The sequence below is a fragment of the Pleurodeles waltl genome, chromosome 1_2 (assembly GCF_031143425.1).
Source record: "Pleurodeles waltl isolate 20211129_DDA chromosome 1_2, aPleWal1.hap1.20221129, whole genome shotgun sequence".
In the NCBI taxonomy this organism is placed as follows: Eukaryota; Metazoa; Chordata; class Amphibia; order Caudata; family Salamandridae; genus Pleurodeles; species Pleurodeles waltl.
In genome coordinates, this window is record NC_090437.1 from 660,042,456 (window position 1) to 660,060,396 (window position 17,941).

The 17,941-nt window shown below is 47.4% G+C and overlaps 1 protein-coding gene across 1 annotated transcript in view; it reads left to right on the plus strand.

Moving 5' to 3' along the window:
- The window catches only part of SMARCA5 (SNF2 related chromatin remodeling ATPase 5), a 413,986-nt gene that overhangs the window by 224,309 nt on the left and 171,736 nt on the right, over window positions 1-17,941 (plus strand). The gene's annotated exons all lie outside the window — the stretch shown is intronic.

Sequence of the window (17,941 nt, forward strand, 5' to 3'; positions counted from 1 at the left end):
AGTACAAAATCTTCCTCTCATCTTGCCCCATCAAGTTTCCTAGCACAAGCATTTTTATGTTTTGTGGAATTGTTCACTTACAAAAGGCAAGCCTCACTTCTCATACATCATTTAAAAAAGAATTCATGCCAAAACCGTCCTAGATGCCTGGCAGCTTATAGAAAGCACTACTTAAAACGTGCATTTATTCCAGATGTTTGTTTAGAAGATTCACGTAATTGTCAGTGTCTAAACTCTAGCAGGTAGGCTTTTTGCACTTTGTTGGTGTTACGCCTTAGAGTGTGGCCACTTCAGTTAAATGTTTTCAGAGATTTTCATCTTTACTTTAAAGTAAGATGCCTGCCTTGCTGTGAGTTTTTTTTTTTTTTAATTTATTTTTTTGTTTTGGTCCTCTGGCCCCACTCCTGGGTTTGTTATTCCCTGTTGTGAACCAGGACTTACCATGAAGCCTATGAATGGATTTTAAAGCCCAGGGAAATAGATGTTTGTTGCACTTTTGCCGGTGCATACTATGCATACTCCTTCAGCAACATTTGTTTTTCACAGCATGTGAATCTACACCACTACATGCTATGAACATATGCCTAAAGGTTAAATAATAGTTTCCCTATTTTATCCAGCCAAGGAAGAGGTGCTCTACAAACCTGGTCACGGAAGGCCTTTCAAATGAATGTGGATGCCCAGTCAATGACTAGATACTTGTTGTTCGCAAGCTCCTTTGTATAGGGCCTTAACCGTTGAATGCGCCACCTCCTTTGACAGTTACTATGAAGCCACCTAGCAGGGTCAAGCTAGAACAGCAATAAACACGGTCAGCAGCCAAATTTGTACTGCCACTACATTAAGGATACAGGCATGGCTCAGAGTCTTGGGGTTAAAGCCTTCATCACCATGTCATTCACTAGGATAAGTTTGTTTGTTTGGGGGAGGGGTGGGGTGGGGTTAAACTAGACGAATGTCCAAGTGAGAAGGGCTATAAAACGGCCAAAGCAATGTAGAGTCCCTACAATTTAGGGGAACATTCTGGAAAAGGACACCCCCTACAGGTCAAGTGGACAGAGGCAGCTTCCAAGAGGTTCTACAGTAAGCACAAGGCCGACAGGCCACTATCATATAGCGAACAAGCACTGCAAGGCAGTTGCAGCAGTATCAGAGGTGGCCCTTTGAAGGTAGAGCTAGGAAAAAGGCCTGAACCTCCAGTGTTGGCTGCAGCCAACTAGTGACTCTAGAAAGGATTGCAGATACCAAACAACCATAGTGTTGGGCTGGGAGGGTTCCTCCAGGAATGGGGAGAGCCTTCGACAAAAAGGTACTAAAAAATAATACAATACAAATATATTAAACAGAACTACAAGACAGACCACTAAATGTAAAACTAATTTGAGGGTTTTATAAGGGAGCCACGTCTTCTACAGAAGGAGATAAGATCTGTTACGAAAGGCAACCATAGAGGAAGTTACAACAAAAGACACAACCAAGGAGTGTACTTGTTTTGCTTCCTCATCCCCAAACAAGACTGCAGAGTGAGGCTCACCATAGACCTCAGATTCCTAAACAAGTTAATCACTGCTGATGCAGACCTCATCTGGGTTGAGGTACACACATGGACAATCTGAGATACAAGGGTCATTGAAGCCAAGTTCAAACTAAGGACAATTTTAGCCTTGAAAGTTGGCTGTAAGCACATCCCTGAGAGCTGTACAAATAACTGATGACACAACAACCATGTTCTACCTGATCAAACAGGGAGGGACATGTTCTTACGCTATCTATTCCCTCACAGGAGTTATTGACATTGAAGTTTCAGAGAGATTACTAATAGTCGTACATCTGAGAAAACAGAACATAAAGTAAATGCACTAAGCAGACAAAGTGTATCTCTCACAAGGGGTAGCTGGAATAGGTAGTGGAAAAATTACTTTGTCTGGAGGGGCACCCCATGTAGACCTGCTTGCAACACGAAGTGAAAATGCCAAAATGTGCATATTTGTACCCCTACAACCTGTTCCAAGTGTATGTCTCCCCTGATACCACTAATACTTTTAGCAATAAACAAGTGCAGACAGCCAAGACTTTGATGCTCAGCACCACAATGGGATAAGGAAATTTGTTACAAAAGCATTACTAGTCTAACAGAACCTACCAACAATCCAAGAGGGCAAGAAATGGCATTTAGAACCAGCCACTCTAGTGTTACTATACACAGATGTATTTAGAAGAAACAGTAAGACCCATAACATGCAAATGTTACACAGGGGAATGGACCGGATTTGCACTTGTGCAAGACACAAATGAATGCATAATATAAGAGGAAACTACCATTGTTTGGTATTGCATGCATCTGCTAGAGTAGAAATTATAGTGGGCATCTGTTAAAGTATCCACATCAGCAATAGTGGCATACATGAAGCACATCAGTCAGGAACCTGTTTAGCATACTTGCCATAAAGATGTTTTTGTAAGGGGGAAAGAGTATCGCATCAACAGGCCGGCACCCATAAGTATATCGGATTTCAATCTGATGCGAACACAAATAGAGGCTCCCTTGGTGCCTATGCACCAGGCAGAACTAAAACATCTGGCAATGAAGACTACTTTCCTCAGACGTTCCCCTATTAATCTGGTTTATTAAACTGGTTCTCTTCCATAGGTTCATCTTTACATTGGTCTGTAGAGCCACCATGCTGGCTGTTTGGTAATTCATTTTAGTGCACTACATTGAGAACCAGCTTCCTGCATTGGTGAAACGACAGTGGGGCCTGCGACTTTGCATTTGCTGAAACCACTTGCTCAATACGTGACTACACGAGTAAATCCAAAAATTGCCTTTAGTTAAACTGCATTTTTCAAATTGGGTATTTTTCCAAATTCCTAAAAGTAACTGTTAAGGCCCTGGTTCGGTCCCTGTAGTTAAACAGTAAAACTTAAAAACTTTATTCAGTTAGGACTGCAAAAACGTATTAGGATCTTTCCTCTAGCTCAAAAAGGTCCCTACTTTAGTACAATGAGTTTCTGATGGATACAACTACCTGTGGATTCCTCACCTAATGAATACTCCCATGGCGCCAGCATTCGACGGAAATCTTCTTCCTAGTCTCTGCACGTCGACGAGGACGTCACTCTAGCCCACGCGACGCCGTCTGACGTCATACAGGCAATAAGAGGTCCTCGACGACGTGCCGACGTCAGTTCCCTTTTTTCCATGCATTCGAAACGGTTATCTTCGAGGGAGCAACTGTTACTTTCGTGGTTACAGTGTATTTTTGCTGCGTAGTCCTTCGCTACAGTAAGAATGTCGCAGAGAATGTCGGGTTTTAAGCCTTGTCGGGAGTGTGGGGGCAAGATGTCAGTTACGGACCCTCACTCCGACTGCCTTTGGTGTTTGAGCTCCGACCACGACGTCGCGACTTGCGATTCATGCCAGCACATGAATCCAAAGGCCCTCAAGGAATGTGAGCGAAGTTGTTTATGGCGAAGTCGAAAAAAGAAAAACATCACAAGAAGTCTTCTTCACCAAGGCATCGGCGTCATCGAGACTCCCGGCGCCGTAAAGAATCACGGTGCCATTCAAGCAAGGAGACTCGTTCCAGGTCTTCGGATCGGCGCCGGAGGGCTTGGGAGGTCAGTCCCACGGTCACGCCGCATCCATCGACGCCGTTGCCCTCTCCGGCGTCGCCAACTTCACCTGGACAGGCGTCGGTGATTGAAGTGGTGCAGCCTCAAGTGTTGTCTCCGGCGTCTCAGACGTCGAGGCCGGCGTCGGGGTCGCCTTCGAGACAGGCACCCCAGTATCCGGCTTTCCCCACCCCTGGAGCCGATAGTACCGCATTCCTAAATGCGATGTATACCATCTTCCAACAGATGGCTCCAGGGGGTGCTCCAGCTGGCCCTTTGGCCTTTTCTTTGGGTGATCCTGCGCCTCTACGGCCGGCACCCTTTATGCCCTTTCTCCCTTTTGGGAACGTGGGCTCGGCGCCGGTGGCTGCTCCGGTGGCTTCAGAGGGATTGGCCCCGGAGATTTCCATCCCGTCGACGTCGGGATTTCATCCTGTGACTCCGTTGGGTCCATCCGCTCCGAGTGCTCTTTCATCGGCGCCGAAGTTACCTGTGGCGCCGGACGTGGCGTCGGTGGCTTCTGAAGATCGGCGCCGATCTTCGAATTCGGCGGAGGCATTGTCGACTCCGCGTATCGAGCATAGGCTTCATTCGAGGAGACGTGCTCTCCGTTTATTAGAGGAGCAGGAGTACCAAAGAGTCCTGGAAGAAGGAGAACTAGAGGACTCGGGTGATGGACTGCATGGTCTAGAGACGGCCAGTGGGCTGGACACTTCCCCTGAGTGGGATCTTTCGTCTCCAGGGGAATACACGGAGGAGGCTGCTTCCTTTCACGCAGTGGTACGGAAGGCGGCTAGTTTTCTGGACCTGCCTTTGCCGGTGGTAGAGGCAAAACAGAACATTTTGACAGAGGTGCTACATCCGGCCTCAGCTGCGGCGGAACCACTCTTGCCGTTTAATGACGCTTTGCTGGATCCGGTGCTAGAGGTGTGGAAGAGACCAGTATCTTCCCCAGCGGTTCACAGAGCCGTAGCCAGGAGGTATCGAGCTGCACCAACTGACCCTGGCTTTCTTTCTAGGCACCCTACACCGGAGAGCTTGGTGGTGCAGGCCTCCTGTTCATCCAAATCAGCGCCTGGTTCGTTCCCGACGGTGCCTGGAGACAGGGACTCGAAGAAACTGGATGCGCAGTCCAAGAAGATTTTTTCGTCCTGCAGTCTGGCGTTTAAGGCCACCAATGCAACTTGTATCCTGGGGAGATATATTCATGCTCTTATGGATGACATTTCCTCATCATTTACGGAGCTTCCCCAGGGTCTTTTGGATGTTGTTTCAAATGCCCAGGCTGCCGCGACCCAGATTATTCAGACTGGGCTAGACACAACCGACTCGGTGGCCAGAGTGATGGGCACAACTGTGGTGGCAAGGAGACAGGCCTGGCTCCGTAACTCGGGTTTTCTGCGGATGTGCAGTCAACCTTATTGGATCTCCCTTTTGATGGGGACAAGCTGTTTGGGGCCAAGGCAGATTCGGCCTTGGAACGTTTTAAGGAGAGCAGGGCCACAGCTAAATCATTAGGGCTCCAAGCTCCTTCCTCTGCCTCTTCCAGATTTTTCAGGAGGTTTCGTGGATTTGGGCGTGGCTCTTCCTCCTCTTCCTTTCGGGGGAGATACCAGCAACCTGCTTCTTCCCATCCCTATAGATCTTTTAGAGGGAGAGGGAGGGCCCGCACCAGAGGAGCCTCTCAGCAGCACTCTGCCTCTTCCTCATCCTCTGGAGGGGTGCAGCAGGGGAAGCAGCCTTAGGCTTCCACCATTTCCCACTCACTCCTCTCCTGTAGGGGGAAGATTACAGCATTTTCTCCGCAAATGGAAGACTGTTACAACGGACACTTGGGTTCTCAGTATTGTGGGAAAAGGCTACACCCTTCCCTTTCGGGATTTCCCGCCCCTCATCCCGCCCCGCCCATCTTATTGTTCAGAAGAACACCTCCTGTTGCTAGAACAGGAGGTTCAAGTCCTCCTTTCAAAGGGCGCGGTGGAGTTGGTCCCAGAGCAGGAAAGGGGTCGAGGTTGTTACTCAAGGTATTTCCTGATTCCCAAGAAGGATGGTCGGTTGAGACCAATCCTGGACCTGAGGATCTTGAATTGGTTCCTCAAACAGGAAAAGTTCAAGATGCTGACCCTAGCTCAGGTGCTTTTGGCATTGAACAAGGAAGATTGGATGGTGTCTGTCGACTTGCAGGATGCTTACTTTCATATCCCGATACTCAAGTCACACAGGAAGTATCTCCGGTTTATGGTGGGATCGCAGCACTATCAGTTTGCGGTCCTTCCGTTTGGTCTTACTTCAGCACCTCGAGTCTTCACGAAGGTGATGTCGGTGGTTGCGGCAGAGCTCAGAAGGAAGGGGATAGCAGTATTCCCTTACTTGGACGACTGGTTGATCAAAGCCAAGTCGCCGGAGCTTGTGTCGCATCATCTGCAGTCAACGACTCAGTTGTTGTTCGACCTGGGTTTTTCGGTGAACGAGCCCAAATCTCACCTGGAGCCCTCTCAGCGCCTCCTGTTCATAGGGGCAGTACTGGATACAACATTGAGTCGAGCCTTTCCTCCGCCTCAGCGGATTCAAGATATTCAGGAATTGGTTCCAATGTTTCGAAATGGAGCGGTAGTTCCAGTCCTCAAGGTCCTTCGTCTGCTCGGTCTGTTTGCCTCCTGCATTCTGTTGGTCACGCATGCTCGCTGGCACATGAGGGCTCTTCAGTGGTGCCTCCGAAGGCAGTGGTCTCAACACAAAGGAGATCTAGAAGGTGCTGTCAAGATCTCCAGAGATGCTGCTGTGGACTTGAAGTGGTGGATTGCGAGCAACAATCTTTCACAAGGAAAGCCGTTCGCGCAGTCGCCACCAGTGGCCACGGTCATAACGGATGCTTCCACTCTAGGGTGGGGAGCTCATCTGGGGGATCTGGAGATCAAAGGCCTTTGGTCTCCAGAGGAGCAGATGTTTCATATCAATCTGTTAGAGTTACGGGCTGTACGTCTGGCTCTCAAGGCCTTCCTCCCTTCCCTTCGTGGTCAGTCGGTACAGGTCCTGACGGACAATACTACCACGATGTGGTACATAAACAAACAGGGAGGAGTAGGGTCGTACCTTCTCTGCAGAGAAGCTCTTCGACTATGGTCTTGGGCAAAGGACCATCAGATTTGCTTGGTAGCAAATCATCTGGCCGGGGTCTTGAATGTACGTGCGGACAGTCTCAGTCGCCAATTCTTGGCCGACCACGAGTGGCGTCTCCATCCAGATCAAGTCCGTTTAATCTTCCAGATGTGGGGGTTTCCTCGGATAGATCTGTTTGCCACTCGGGAGAACGCGCATTGTCCGGTTCGATGGCATCTGTCGCTGTAGATACACATGGTATGCATTAGCTCGCCATCTGGTGTTGGGTCGGAGTGTTACAAGTTGTTTTTCTTCGAAGAAGTGTTTTCGAGTCACTGGACCGAGTGGCTCCTCCTTCTGTGCTCATTGCGCATGGGCGTCGACTCCATCTTCGATTGTTTTCTTTCCGCCATCGGGTTCGGACGTGTTCCTGTCGCTCCGAGTTTCGGAACGGAAAGATAGCTGAAAACGGAAGATTTTCGACGGTATCGTTGCGATCCGGTTCGAGATAAACACATACGACAACGCATTGAACATCGAAGCGCTTCGGTGCCCTTCGGGGTAGATTTCGGCACACCGTCGGGGCCTAGTCGGCCCGACCGCGTGGAGAACAACGCCGATGGAACTGCCCTGAATGCCACAACAAATATCCTTATACGGACCAACACTCGGTCTGTAACCTGTGCCTGTCACCCGAGCACAGCGAAGAATCCTGTGAGGCCTGTCGGGCGTTCCGGTCCCGAAAAACTCTGCGCGACCGTCGAGCGAGAAGACTGCAGATGGCGTCCACGCCAAAAGAGCATCGACAGTTCGAGACAGAAGAGGAACAGGAGGAATCCTTTTCCATCCAGGATTCAGACTCCGACGAACTCGACCATCCAAAAACAGTGAGTAAGACGTCGAGATCAGAAATTAAAAAAGGCAAAAAGGCCCAGGGGACGCCACTGCCAACCGGCCATGGCTCAACCCAAATTCACGTTGACCAACAATCGGCACCGAAAAAGGCCCATTCAGTGTCGAGATCGTCCGACTCCGGTCGAGACACCGGCACGCAGCCTCCTCGGGACCGAGAGAGTGCTAAAGAGAAGCATCGACACCGAGAGTTCGGTGTCGACACGGATCGACGCCGAGACAGTGGCGCCGAAGATTTTTCGGCACATAAGAAGAGGAAGGTTACCTCGGAGCCGAAAAAACAAACAACAGGGTTTTCGGAGCCGAAAAAAGCACCAACAGACCCAGTTTCAGGCTCCTATACTGAAGAACTTTCTATGTCTTCACAAATGAAAAGACACAGATTCGAACAGGAACTGCAATCCACTGAAGTGGATCACACGCAGAAGCGTATCTTTATTCAGCAGGGGACAGGGAAGATCAGTACCCTTCCACCTGTCAAAAGAAAGAGAACACTTCAGTTTGTAGCACGAGAGGCTCCTCAGCAACAAACAGCAAAGACAGTAACACCTCCTCTCTCGCCTCCACCTGTAACTCCGGCTTCACCAACTTACACCCCGTCACATTCGCCAGCTCACACCGCCATGAGCCACGATGACCAAGATCAAGACGCGTGGGACTTGTACGATGCACCAGTGTCTGATAACAGCCCAGACACATACCCCACTAGGCCATCACCACCTGAGGACAGCACAGCCTATTCACAAGTGGTGGCTAGAGCAGCTCAGTTCCATAATGTGGAACTACACTCTGAACAAGTAGAGGATGACTTTTTATTTAACACCCTCTCCTCCACCCACAGCTCCTACCAGAGCCTGCCTATGCTCCCAGGCATGCTTCGCCATGCAAAGGAGATCTTCAAAGAGCCAGTCAAAAGCAGGGCAGTAACGCCTAGAGTGGACAAAAAATATAAGGCGCCTCCTACGGACCCTGTATTCATCACCTCTCAGCTGCCACCAGATTCTGTGGTGGTAGGGGCTGCCAGAAAACGGGCAAATTCTCACACTTCTGGGGATGCACCTCCCCCAGATAAAGAAAGCAGAAAGTTTGATGCAGCCGGGAAGAGGGTCGCTGTCCAGGCAGCAAACCAGTGGCGCATCGCAAACTCACAAGCGCTGCTAGCGCGATACGACAGAGCCCACTGGGATGAGATGCAGCATCTCATTGAACATCTCCCAAAAGATCTACAAAAAAGAGCAAAACAGGTTGTTGAAGAAGGTCAAAACATTTCCAACAATCAAATACGCTCCTCTATGGATGCAGCAGACACAGCCGCAAGGACCATTAATACGTCGGTTACCATCCGTAGGCACGCATGGCTCAGAACGTCTGGATTCAAGACGGAAATTCAGCAGGCAGTACTTAACATGCCAGTAAACGAAAAAATGCTGTTCGGTCCGGAGGTCGACACAGCCATAGAAAAGCTCAAAAAGGACACTGACACTGCCAAGGCCATGGGCGCACTCTACTCCACGCAGAGCAGAGGATCTTATACCACCTTCCGCAAAACACCTTTTAGAGGAGGGTTTCGGGGTCAGGCCACACAAGCCAGTACCTCACAGTCCGCACCGTCCACCTACCAGGGACAGTACAGGGGAGGCTTTCGGGGCCAGTATAGAGGAGGGCAATTCCCTAGGAATAGAGGAAGATTTCAAAGCCCCAAAACCACTACCAACAAGCAGTGACTCACACGTCACTCACCCCCCCCACACAACACCAGTGGGGGGAAGGATAGGTCAATATTACGAAGCATGGGAGGAAATAACTACAGACACATGGGTCCTAGCAATTATCCAACATGGTTATTGCACAGAATTCCTGCAATTCCCTCCAGACATACCACCAAAATCACAAAATTTATCAAAACACCATTCACAGCTTCTAGAGATAGAAGTTCAAGCATTACTGCAAAAAAATGCAATAGAATTAGTACCAAGCACACAAATAAACACAGGAGTATATTCACTGTACTTCTTGATACCAAAAAAGGACAAAACACTGAGACCAATTCTGGACCTCAGAGTAGTAAACACATTCATCAAATCAGACCACTTTCACATGGTCACACTACAAGAAGTGTTACCATTGCTCAAAAAACACAACTACATGACAACCCTAGACCTCAGACGCATATTTCCATATACCAATACATCAATCACACAGAAAATATCTAAGGTTTGTATTCAAAGGAATACATTACCAATTCAAAGTATTGCCTTTCGGTTTAACAACCGCTCCAAGGGTATTCACAAAATGCCTAGCAGTAGTCGCTGCACACATCAGAAGGCAGCAAATACATGTATTCCCGTATCTAGACGACTGGCTAATCAAAACCAGTTCGCTCACACAATGCTCAAACCACACAAATCAGGTTATACAAACCCTCTACAAACTAGGGTTCACCGTCAACTTTGCAAAATCGAACATTCAGCCAAGCAAAGTACAGCAATATCTAGGGGCCATAATAGACACTACAAAAGGAGTAGCAACGCCAACTCCACAAAGAATTCACAATTTCAACAGAGTCATTCAACACATGTCTCCAAATCAAACAATACAAGCAAGAACAATACTACAGCTCCTAGGCATGATGTCCTCATGCATAGCCATTGTCCCAAACGCAAGACTGCACATGAGGCCCTTACAACAATGTCTAGCCTCACAGTGGTCTCAAGCACAGGGTCACCTTCTAGATCTGGTGTTAATAGACCGCCAAACTTACCTCTCGCTTCTATGGTGGAACAGTATAAATTTAAACAAAGGGCGGCCTTTCCAAGACCCAGTGCCACAGTACGTAATAACAACAGATGCTTCCATGACAGGGTGGGGAGCACATCTCAATCAACACACCATAAGAGGACAATGGAACATACATCAAACAAAACTGCATATAATCATCTAGAATTATTAGCAGTTTTCCAAGCACTAAAAGCTTTCCAACCAATCATAACCCACAAATACATCCTTGTCAAAACAGACAACATGACAACGATGTATTATCTAAACAAACAAGGAGGAACACATTCAACACAGTTAAGCTTATTAGCTCAAAACATATGGAAGTGGGCAATCCACCATCAAATTCGCCTCATAGCACAGTTTATTCCGGGGATCCAGAATCAACTGGCAGACAATCTCTCTCGAGATCACCAACAAGTCCACGAGTGGGAAATCCACCCACAAATTCTGAACACCTACTTCACACTCTGGGGAACACCTCAGATAGACTTATTTGCAACAAAAGAGAACGCAAAATGCCAAAACTTCGCGTCCAGATACCCACACAAGCAATCCCAAGGCAATGCCCTATGGATGAACTGGTCAGGAATATTTGCTTACGCTTTTCCTCCTCTCCCTCTCCTCCCTTATCTAGTGAACAAACTGAGTCAAAACAAACTCAAACTCATTTTAATAGCACCAACGTGGGCAAGACAACCCTGGTACACAACACTGCTAGATCTTTCTGTAGTACCCCACATCAAACTGCCGAACAAACCAGATCTGTTAACGCAACACAACCAACAGATCAGACACCCAGATCCAGCATAGCTGAATCTAGCAATCTGGCTCCTGAAATCCTAGAATTCGGACACTTACAACTTAGCCAAGAGTGTATGGAGGTCATAAAGCAGGCCAGAAGGCCATCCACTAGACACTGCTACGCAAGTAAGTGGAAAAGATTTGTTTGTTACTGCCATCATAATCCGATACAACCACTAAACGCAACTCCAAAACATATAATAAATTACTTGCTCCATTTACAAAAAGCAAGGCTAGCCTTCTCTTCTATTAAAATACACCTTGCAGCAATATCTGCATACCTGCAGACTACCTATTCAACTTCCTTGTATAGGATACCAGTCATCAAAGCATTCATAGAAGGTCTTAAAAGAATTATACCACCAAGAACACCACCTGTTCCTTCATGGAACCTAAACGTGGTCCTAACAAGACTCATGGGCCCACCTTTCGAACCCATGCACTCTTGCGGAATACAATTCCTAACCTGGAAAGTTGCCTTTCTCATCGCCATTACATCTCTGAGAAGAGTAAGTGAAATTCAAGCGTTCACAACACAGGAACCTTTTATACAAATACATAAAAATAAGGTCGTCCTACGACCTAATCCAAAATTTTTACCAAAAGTAATTTCACCGTTCCATCTAAATCAAACGGTAGAACTACCGTTTTTTTTCCCACAGCCAGATTCTGTGGCTGAAAGAGCACTACATACATTAGATGTCAAAAGAGCATTAATGTACTACATTGACAGAACAAAGAACATCAGAAAGACTAAACAGCTATTTATTGCATTCCAAAAACCTCATGCAGGTAACCCAATATCAAAACAAGGTATAGCCAGATGGATTGTTAAATGCATCCAAATCTGCTACCTTAAAGCAAAAAGACAACTGCCCATTACTCCCAGGGCACATTCAACCAGGAAAAAAGGTGCTTCAATGGCCTTTTTAGGAAACATCCCAATGCATGAAATATGTAAGGCAGCCACATGGTCTACGCCTCACACATTCACCAAACACTACTGTATAGATGTGCTATCCGCACAACAAGCCGCAGTAGGTCAAGCTGTATTAAGAACTCTATTTCAGACAACTTCTACTCCTACAGGCTAATCCACCGCTTATGGGGAAATAACTGCTTACTAGTCTATGCATACCATGTGTATCTACAGCGACAGATGCCATCGAACTGAAAATGTCACTTACCCAGTGTACATCTGTTCGTGGCATCAGTCTCTGAGATTCACATGGGCCCACCCACCTCCCCGGAAGCCTGTAGCAGTTCAGAAGTTACCTTCAATTTTGTACATTTGTATATATATTATTTAAACCTTTAATAGGTACATACTTACACACTTCATTGCGCGGGCACTATTACTATAGTACAACTCCTACCTCACCCTCTGCGGGGAAAACAATCGAAGATGGAGTCGACGCCCATGCGCAATGAGCACAGGAGGAGCCACTCGGTCCAGTGACTCGAAAACACTTCTTCGAAGAAAAACAACTTGTAACACTCCGACCCAACACCAGATGGCGAGCTAATGCATACCATGTGAATCTCAGCGACTGATGCCACGAACAGATGTACACTGGGTAAGTGACATTTTCATTATTCTGCAGCCTCCAGTATCCGATGCAGGGAGCGTTAAGGGACGCGTTTCAAATAACCTGGTGCGGCCAGTTGCTTTACGCGTTTCCTCCCATACCCTTGATTCCTCGAGTATTGAGGAAGATTCGCCAAGACCGGGCGCTAGTCATCTTAATAGCTCCGGATTGGCCAAGGAGGGTGTGGTACTCCGACCTTCTCCAACTCTCAATGTGCCCTCCGCTCCGTCTCCCTTTCAGGGCAGACCTCCTCTCGCAGTCGCAGGGGCAGGTTTTACACCCCAACCTCCAGAGTCTGCACCTACATGCCTGGAGATTGAACAGGGCAACCTGAGTTCCTTCTCTCTCCCGCCTGATGTAGTGGATGTTATATTAGCGGCCAGGCGACACTCCACTAAATCTATCTACGCTAATAGGTGGTCTAAATTTGTTGCGTGGTGTGGAGAGAGGCAGATTGATCCCTTACATGCTCCTCTATCGGACGTTTTGTCTTTTGCTCTCTCTCTAGCGCAGAAAGGTTGTGCAGTGGCTACCATTAAGGGTTATTTGTCGGCCTTGTCAGCCTTCATTTGTCTTCCAGACCAACCATCGTTATTTAAATCCCCTATTGTTATCAGATTCTTGAAAGGTCTTCTAAATAAATATCCTCCAAAACCATTCGTTATGCCGCAATGGGATTTGTCCTTGGTCCTGACTTTCCTTATGGGGTCCCCTTTTGAGCCTATGCATTCTTGCCCCTTAAGGTATTTGGTTATAAAAACAGTTTTCCTGGTAGCGATAACATCTGCAAGGAGAGTGAGTGAGTTGCAGGCCTTATCGGTAAAGCCCCCTTATACAACTTTTTATGGGGATAAGGTGGTGTTGACGACCAAGGCTGCTTTCCTCCCGAAGGTTGTTTCACCCTTCCATTTGGCTCAGACAATTACTTTGTCCACGTTCTATCCTCCGCCTCATCCTTCTAAAGAGGAAGAAAGACTGCACCGTCTGGACCCAAAGAGGGCGTTGAGCTTCTTTATTGATAGAACAAAGGATTTCAGGCTGGAGGATCAGCTGTTCATCGGGTACGTGGGCAAGAGGAGAGGAAAGGCAGTCCGCAAGAGAACACTCTCCAGGTGGGTGGTTCTTTGCATTAAAATCTGTTACTCTTTGGCAAAGAAGGACCCTCCTGAGGGCATTAGAGCTCATTCCACCAGAGCTAAGTCGGCCACTTCGGCCTTGGCCAGGGGTGTTCCTGTGGTTGACATCTGCAAGGCCGCAACTTGGTCGTCCCTTCACACTTTTGCGAAACATTACTGTTTGGACTCTGAGGTCAGAAGGGACGGCCATTTTGCACGGTCAGTGCTGCAGGATTTCTTGGTTTGACCATTTAGGCACCCGCCACCGGGCGTGGTACTGCTTTGGGACTCTATTCATTAGGTGAGGAATCCACAGGTAGTAGTATCCATCAGAAGAACGAGTTACTTACCTTCGGTAACGACTTTTCTGGTGGATACATTAGCTACCTGTGGATTCCTCACGGTCCCACCCGCCTCCCCGTTGCCTTTCTGGTCTTACCAAGTAATCCTTGAGTGCGCTCCTCTTGGTCTTCAAGGTTGCAATAGACGTTGTATATATGGATACATGTGTATATTATCTGTATATATATATATATATATATATATATGTATATATCTTTGTGTACATACATGATTTGCATATATTTGTTCGTTATATTAAATTTACAGCTATTCATTGCAATATTGTGTATTTTACAAGGTTATGGGATGTTGCCTTGCTCTTTCATTGCATTGGGTGGTTGTTCTCATGCACGTAAAAAATGTTGGTACTGACGTCGGCACGTCGTCGAGGACCTCTTATTTGCCTGTATGACGTCAGACGGCGTCGCGTGGGCTAGAGTGACGTCCTCGTCGACGTGCAGAGACTAGGAAGAAGATTTCCGTCGAATGCTGGCGCCATGGGAGTATTCATTAGGTGAGGAATCCACAGGTAGCTAATGTATCCACCAGAAAAGTTGTTACCGAAGGTAAGTAACTCGTTCTTCTCAGACAGTGTTCTGGAGCTCAGTCATCCCTTACCTTCAGCTTTCTCACAAGCAGTTAAGGGCCCTCTTTAAAGGACACAGAATAAAAACGGTCTCAACCCCTACCAGTGCAAGGCTCTAGGAGCTACTAGCAGTGTATGACCAGGCCCATCCTGATGAGGCCACTGATCCTGTAACTCAAGTGAGGAGGAAGAAAGGGACCCTTTTCAACTTGAAATATAGGTATCTATACCCCAGGAGTCTAGAACACCTCCCTCTAGAGAATGACTAGTGTTCTTCAAGATCCAGAGATAGAACCTCTGAGGAAGATGCACTCTTAGAGGTTAGCTAAGAGACTGGATCTGGAAAACAGTATCTTAGCTATTGAGAAGGAAAGAGCAGAAATCGCTTTAGCACCCATGATTGGTGGCAGCAGTATAACTAGGGACAAAGTAGAGCACTGTGACCCTAAAATCCCCAAAGGGATTGCCCCCAAATATGAGGAAGTTGATGACATTACCAAGTGGGTTCACATCCTATGAGAGGGCCTGTGTTTCCAGGAAACTTAAGTATGAGTACTGGAGAACTCTCCTTTGGGAACTGTTCTCAGGAAAGTGTAGAAAGACTAACACTGAGTGAGGCAGATGCAGCCTCCTGTGATCTCATGAAGGCTACTTTGATTGAAGGATTTGGTTTGACTCCTGAGGAGTACAGAATTAAATTCAGGGAAACTGGAAAAACCCGGTCAGTCCTGGGTTGATTTTGTAGACTTCTCAGTGAAATCTCTAGGTGGCTGGTTAAAAGGCATTGTAAGTCTGAGTGTAGGGTAGATGTATGTAGCCTGGCTGACTGGCTCAGTATTCTGGAGAAGTTCAGACGACCGCCTCATATAAATAGGATTCAAGTTGAAGCACTGAGACAGTGGTACCAGTGTCACCACAGTGACTGACCAACTGGTGTCCTCAGACCAGTATCTTCCTGGAGAGAGACATACTGTCCTCAGCGCTTTCAGTCGGGTCAAGGTCCATCCCATTGCAATGATCCCCTTAGAATGGGGAGGGGTTACAGTCCAAAAGAAGGTGGTCCAAAAGAAGGTGGGGGTATCTCCTGCTATACCTGCCCAATGTCTGCTAGGGAATGATCTGGATTCCTCAGCCTGGGCTGAAGTAGAAAGAAAACCCCATGCAACTATGTTGGGTATACCTGAGTGGCTGTGTCAAAACCGGAGTACAGAGCAAAGCACAGGATGAAAAAGTAGAGTTGGAGCCTGGGATAATAACCCAACCTACCAAGAGAAAAGGCAGGAAGACTAGGGAACCAGTTTCCAAACAGATCACAGAGCAGAATCTCTCTCCTCCGGGAGAAGACTGAATAGCCCAGAGGGAACGGAGACTCATCAGCTTGGGCCTCACACGGCAGAGCTCCTAGTACCTGGGGGACCTTCTAGGGACGATCTGAGCCAGGTACACAAAACCTGGCCACCTCTTGAAGGCCTGAGACAGCAGGCTGCGGCACAGAAAAAAATTGTTGTTAGTGGTACCCACAGGAGCTATTAGGAGGAGGGGCTCCTGTATACTGAGGCCAGAGACCTTAAACCTGGTGCCACCAGGAGACTGGTAGTGCTTCAGCAATACAGAGTTTCTCCCAACATTGTCCCATGACATCCACCCTAGATGGGCATCTTGGCCAGACAAAAACATGGAGTCAGTTGGTCAACCACTTCTACTAGCCAGGCATGTCCCAGAAAGTGAAGGATTTTTGCAACTCCTGTGCCAGCTGGCATGCCAGTGGCAAGACAGGTTATCAACCAAAGGCCCCCTTAATTCTACTTCCAGTGTTTGGGGGTTCCCTTTGAAAGGGCTGGGATTGACAGTTGACCCAACCCCAGCAGCATCAGCGAACAGATCTAAACTGGTGGTAGTAGAGCATGTCACTAGGTACTGTGAAGCAATCCCACTAAGGACTACTACTGCCCCTGCAGTAGCTAGGGCCCTCATTGGTATTTTTGCCAGAGTGGGTTTTCCTAAGGAGGTGGTGTCACAAAGATACCAACTTCATGTCTGGCTACCTGAAGCACATGTGGGTTGAATGTGGTGTGACTTATAAGTTCACAACCCCCTATCACTCCTAGTGCAGTGGTCTTGTTGAGAGATTTAACAAGACTCTCAAAGGCATAATTGGTGGGCTCCCTCAAAACCTCAGAATGAGGTGGGATGTCCTACTTCTTTGCCTGCTTTTTGCCTGCAGGGGAGTGCCTTAGAAAGGAGTGGAGTTCTCCCCATTTGAAGTTTTGTTTGGGCATCCTGTTAGGGGATCACTTTGCCTTGTAAAGGAAGGATGGGAGAGACCTCTGAGACCCCAAGCAGGACACAGTGGATTATGTAGTTGTCTTTTGTTCAAGGATGGAGGTGTACAAGAAAAATGCAATCAAAACCCTTGAGGCCAGCCAAGAGCTGCAGAAGCTCTGGTTTGACCAAAACTCTGTACTGGTTGTATACCAATCTGGACAGAAGGTTTGGGTGCTGGAGCCTGTGGCCCTGGGGCCCTCCAAGATAAGTGGAGTGGAACCATACTCCATCCTAGAAAAGAAAGGATAAGTCGCCTGTCTGGTGGACTTTGGCAGGTGCAGGAATCTCAAGAGGGTAATCCATGTAAACTGCCTGAAACCCTACCATGACAGAGCTGAGCTGACCATGCTCATGGTCACAGTTGAGAAATAGGAAATTGAGTGAGCCTCTCCTTGATCTCCTCTATAGGAATCCCAAATATGGTTCAGTTGAGGGAGTGGTCTTCCAGCAATGCTCAATCTGGTTCCTGAAATCTTAGAGTTTAGACATCTACACCTTCCACTAGAATGTATGGAAGTGATTAAACAAGCAAGAAAACCTACCACCAGGCAGTGTTATGCAAACAAATGGAAAATATGTTTTCTACTGTCAAGCCAAACACAACACCCCTAGACACAACAATACAAGACATTGTAGGTTATTTACTCCATCTACAAAAAGCTCATTTAGATTTTTCAGCCATTAAAATACATCTCACAGCAATTTCGGCTTATTTTCAAAATATACAAAACAAATCTCTATTTAGAGTGCCTGTCATCAAAGCTTTCATGGAGGGTCTA